The sequence below is a fragment of the Daktulosphaira vitifoliae genome, unplaced genomic scaffold, assembly GCF_025091365.1.
Source record: "Daktulosphaira vitifoliae isolate Bord-2020 unplaced genomic scaffold, ASM2509136v1 Scaffold_3, whole genome shotgun sequence".
In the NCBI taxonomy this organism is placed as follows: Eukaryota; Metazoa; Arthropoda; class Insecta; order Hemiptera; family Phylloxeridae; genus Daktulosphaira; species Daktulosphaira vitifoliae.
In genome coordinates this window covers 34,698,034-34,704,033 of record NW_026099574.1, presented here as the reverse complement: position 1 = coordinate 34,704,033, position 6,000 = coordinate 34,698,034, and the positions used below count along the sequence as shown (strand labels likewise).

General features: G+C 21.3%; 1 long non-coding RNA gene across 1 annotated transcript; it reads right to left on the bottom strand.

Moving 5' to 3' along the window:
* Window positions 1-2,357: 2,357 nt before the first annotated feature.
* On the bottom strand, window positions 2,358-3,494 carry LOC126900795 (uncharacterized). Its single transcript, XR_007702920.1, has 4 exons — window positions 3,343-3,494; window positions 2,917-3,042; window positions 2,531-2,682; window positions 2,358-2,457 (listed from the first exon to the last, which is right to left on the bottom strand). It is a non-coding gene; the product is annotated as an uncharacterized LOC126900795 (long non-coding RNA).
* Window positions 3,495-6,000: the final 2,506 nt, after the last annotated feature.

Sequence of the window (6,000 nt, the reverse complement as noted above, 5' to 3'; positions counted from 1 at the left end):
ATGAGATTTTCAAATTATATTTAGTAATAATAAAATTTAAGATACAAAACTAAATATATTTATAGCAAAGTTTTCAAAACATAATACTATTTACAATACTTTAAATAACTATTTCTATAATTTTTTAGGTACTAATATCATATCTAAGTGATATTTTTATTATCATTTATATATTAATCTTCGTAAATAATTTTCTTTTTTCAGATGTTTTTGATATTCTGTAAAGTTTTGGCATTATTTCTTCTCAATTCATCAAAGCTCGTTTTATAAAAGATATCTTAAACGTAGTATATAACTATATTTTCCTTCATTTTCGTGGTATTTTTTACACAGTGGCTTAAGTATTTTTACATTGAACTTAATATTTAAAATCTAAATACTCATATATCATTAATAACGTACTCATAAAATGTAATATCAAAATTATGTCACACTACAAAATTGAAGCTACTCTATATTCACGTTAATCACATAAAAACACATATGTACTTCAATGACTGTAAAAAGAACCATTGTTTCAAGTAGATTAGCAGATAAATCAAAATAAACTTATTTTTAAGTAAAATGAATATTATTATTAGTAAAATTTATTAAGCTATATTGATAATGCATTTACAATTTTATTAATTTAATCGAAAGAAAATTAAAAAACCTGAAACATACATCGTCAATCAAATCGACCATTCTATAAAAAATATTTGATTCAAAATATTATGTTTTAAATGTATATTGGTTTTACATCGTTTTCGAAATATGTAAAAACCTAATTTGCAAGTATAATTTTGAGACTTTTTAATTAAATATTTATTTCATTTAAAATAAATTTTTTTTTTAATTGTGATAAACAGAGAGAATGACAATTTTTTAGCCCCTCTAATTAAAATTCTAGCCCACGTATCTAATATTTTGTTGTTGAAGATTATAGAGTTCACATTTCAAAACTCTTAAAAACTCCTACAAAGCAAAAACCACTACGGTTTATGATCTTTGTATACCAGATAAAAAACAAAGTGGAATCAGATATACACTAAAAAAGATATTTTTTTAACCTTTTTGTTAATATATATCAATTAACTACGATAACTGAAAAATTGTAATTTTTATTAATAAATATTGTGATTTTTTTTACGTAACCCATTACTATAAGAAAACGGTACTTTTATAATGGTTCATAAATTTTAAGAATTACAGAAAAATAATTGAAATAGCATTAAATTATCTGTGTTAATACAATATTATCAAAAAATTTCATCGTTTAAAGAGCTAGAAATATATATTGCATTATTAAACTCTATGGCGACTCATCATCATTGAAAATCTCAATCGTATCTCTTCAAATTATTAGGCGACAGAATATGTAACGTAAAAACGATAAAATTCATTGATTTTTTGTTAATATTATGATAAGTGAAAAATATTTGTTTAATTAAGAATTGTGTTCTTATTATCAAGTGTGTAAACTAAATTTTATTATTTATTCTATTCTTAATTTGTTGTAATATTTTAATAATTAACATTTAATAGTATAATATTCCAAATTAATTCAATTTAATCTTTTTTACGTTTCAGATTGTTTTTTAGTGAAAGTCGTTCAGACATCTTGCTCTTCAAGAGTATTACGAGTATTCAAGAGTATATACGTGGGTAAATTTTTAATATTATTAATAGATTCTCTTTTGCATTTTAAGTTGATTTATGGCGTTGAATTATTTCATAAGCCATTTTTTCTAATTTTTAAATATTTCAAATTAACGTTTTTTTTCATATAATTTGTCAAAAGTTACAAAATATTTTTTTTTAAACATACAATTTATGTATTTATGATAGAGGTGGCTAAGAACTACTTCAATGGGAAACCCTTCGTACCCTAGTTTGTAGCGGTTTTTATAAACAATTGCTTTTTGAGAGAACGTTAAATATGCGTAAATGTTTTATAATTTTATTACTCTAAAATAAGTAATTTATTTTATTCTGTGCCATGTTATAGTTCAAGAATTTAACTACACAATATGACACACAATTATTTTTCTGGGTTACAACTAATTAATAATGAAACACCAATATAATTTTTTTTAAAAGTAAGAAAATATTTTATTTTAGCTATAATTTAATTATTAATTTTAGCTCAGTATATGAAACACATAATAAAAATACTAATATCATATATTTTTACTATAAAATAATATAAAATATAATATAAAAATACTAAATTCATAATATAATAATATTTCGAAACAATTATTAATATAAAACGTTTATTTTAATTTAAAAAATATCTTTAGATTCTTAACTATGGAAAGAATTTTTTTTAAAATGGATTATTAATATTTGAAATAATGTTTATAATAATAAAACACGTAAGAATTCATTTGATAATATTTCCACTTAACAATATTATGTTTTCACATTTTATTCAAAGTAATTGTTTAAATATGTTGAAGGAATAATGTTATGTTTCTGTAAAATAATTAAACAAATTTTCACATAAAAAAAATAAGTCTTAAATTGTAAATGAATGACATATTATTACCATGTAAATGAAATAGCCGCATGAGAAATCTTAGTTCGTATGATATTTTTGATTAAAATTTATAACCTATAGACTCATTTTAAGTAGATTCCATAGTTTGTTTTACAAATTGTCACTTTGGAAATGGAATATTTACAATAAAATCATCGTCCCTTTGAATAACATTATTTTAAAAAAATATGACATTAAATAGATATATAAATGTGCACACAAAGTTTGAAGAAAATTTAAATTTAAAAAACTAGCATAGATCTATCAAACATTTAATATATTTTTTTAATAGAATTATTTTTAATGACAAAAAATCTCTATTTTATTATGCAAAGTTACTGCTTTATTGTTTTCTTCAAACTTTTGTATAATTATATTATATCCAGTTTACGAACATATTTAACTGATTAATTTGTTCAGTTTTATACCAATCTGGTATTGATGACTCATCTGAATAATCATACGAAATATCAATGCTAAATTGTGAACTTTCATCACTGTCATAGTTAAGTTCGTCATTGCTTCAAGAAAATAAAAAAAATATAAAATTAAAAAAAAAAATTTTACTGAATTTTCGATAAAAAAAATCACTACTCTTTTTATATAAATATTGTTATATCAATGTGACTTATTAATAATTTTAAAAATATTTTACGTATAATATATTTTAATAATTTTATTTAGAATAATATACTAAATGAAAAAGATGAAATTTTATTAAAAAAAAAATTAGGAAAAATACTTAGTTTAAAATATTCAAATATATAAAAATTTCATTAAAATCAAAATTACATATACACATGAAATAGTTTAATACTTACTAATAATTATTCTTTATATCATTATTAATGCTCGGTGCCATAAACATTGATAAATATCTATTATTAGTAGTATTTTCAGGACCATGGATATCAGTTTTTGGAATGCTATTTGTGTTAGCTACACTTTCTGTAGAACACAATGATGTCGATGATACATAATTCATATTTTCAAAATCAACATAAGCATTATCGTCTGTATACTGATTATTAGATAATAATGCTGCTAACTCAATTAAACTAAAGATAATAAAATAATGACTAAAAATATATGGAATTATTTAATATCACAGAAATAATTTGGAATTACGAGGTATAATTGTAAAATAAACATCTGTTTGTTCGTGAATACGATTCCAATGATTCATCATTACTTTGGTTCCTGAATGTATTTCCAAAGAAATTTTTATTCCTATTTTCAAATGATAAATTTGGAAATGGAATGTTTGCAACAAATACTAAGTCACTACGAACAAAGTATTATTAAATTTATGATCAATTAAAATTAGCAAGAAAATTAAACATTTGTTCATAAAGTACAGAATTTTTCTGTGCCGATTACTTTTATGTTTAATAAATTTTATAATTCGTAAATTATACTAATAAAAAAATTTTGTAGACTTAATAACCTGTCATTCGATGGTCCTTGGTCAGTTTCATACCAGTCAGGTATTGATGAACAATTTGGACGGTCGTAAGAGATATCGTCATACGAAACTGAATTTTCAACATAATTTATGTTATCTCTACAAAAATATTTTAAATTCGTTTGCTTATATTTATTAATATTTAATACGTTTTAATAATGTTGAATTTTTGTTGAAAGTAATATGCAAATAAAACTTTTTTAATATAAAACTCTTGGTTATTAATAAATAATAAATTATCAGTAAAATGAATTGATTTGTAAAAATCGTTTATAACCTATATATTTATTTATAAGAAATAAAAATTAATTATTTCTTGACAAAATAAATGGATATTCCATTCATTTAAAATAATGTTTACACAAACATACTCAGTAGCTTTTGAAATTCCTTTAATATCGTCACAATTAATTAATGATGATAAAATATTATTGCATTCTTCATTGAGAGTTTTATTTAGTTTTTCATCATCATGAATATCAACCGTGGCGTTTGAATTTTCAACATCTTCATTTAACCTTATAACACAATTGTACCGTAAATTATTCTTCACCAAATATAATTAAATAATACCTGCTGTGTGTTTTTTTGTTTAAAATATGATAAGTAAAATCAATCATATCTTAAAGCGTCTTGTGTATTTGATAATGAGTTCAAAAATGTATGTATTTATACATAAAAATTAGAAATAAATCAATTCTGTCACATACAAATATAATATATTTATATTATAAAAACCTTAGAATTAAATCAAAATTTTCGTATGTTTTTTATACATTTTAATGAGACTTTTATGCAATCTATAGGTTTTTAATTTAATAATTAAGGCAAGACAATTCCAAACAATTATTTAGTGCAAAAAGATTTATAAATTTTAGATAGATTATTCTTTAGAATATTGAATAATTTGAGTTATTAATTACACACATACTTTGATGCAACTTTATATTTTATTATCTTTTTCTAGTTCTTTTGGCTTAATGAGATCAAATTTTAAGAAAGGATTTTTTTTTATGTTTGTAAAAAAATTACATTTTCAAAATTAAAATTAATGATGAAATACAATTGTTTTAATCAGAATTATTTTACATCATATTAATATTATATGACAACATAGTTTTTCCTGGTGGGACAGAAAATTAAATCAAATAACACAAATTAAAATAAGTTATAACACTACATAATTAAGAGCTTTTTGGAAAAAATATTTGTTCTCATTAATTTTAAATTGGTCGCGCGACAACTCTGGATGATTTTATAGGGATTAACCCAAACACATGATAGCTCATTGATTAATACTCATTAAATCTAACTACAAATAAGTGTTGTTACCGTTTGAGTTTTTTAAACTGAACTTCTTCGTGATCTTCATTGTCCAAAGTACGTTTCAATGAAATACGATTATTGATGTCCATTATATTAAAAAGTCGTAATTAAATTTGTTTAATATATATCAGAAAAAATAACTTTTAGATTTGATTTATGAAATGATTATTTAAAATGTCCCAAAATAAAACTATGTTGTTGTTTAGAAAATTTTAACGATATTTTTTTAGCCAATAAGACTTTTTACTCTTCACCCAGTCAATTAAATAGTAACAAAAATATAATAATATTTTAGAAGTTAATGAAATATATATACTTTTATAATGTTAAAAAATTCAAAAGTTCTATTGTATTACACATAGTATAAATAATTTTTTATGTACTATGATCGTCATCACTATGTCCCCAGGTTTTAATNTGCCTTATATAACTCAACTCAATTCATTTTAGTAAAAAGTAATTGAAAAAGATGTATGAAGAATAATGTACCTAAATAGCAATATAAATTGTATTATAGAAGTAGTTTTCCTGTCTATAAGTGAAACGTATTAACATATAAAAAATAGTATAAACATATTTTTTAATATTAAGATACCTAGCAGTTAAACTTTATATTTTTTCATTATTTCTAAAATTGTCCATTTTCGATAGTTCATCAATCAAAAATTTTCGAGAACTTGTAGGGAAG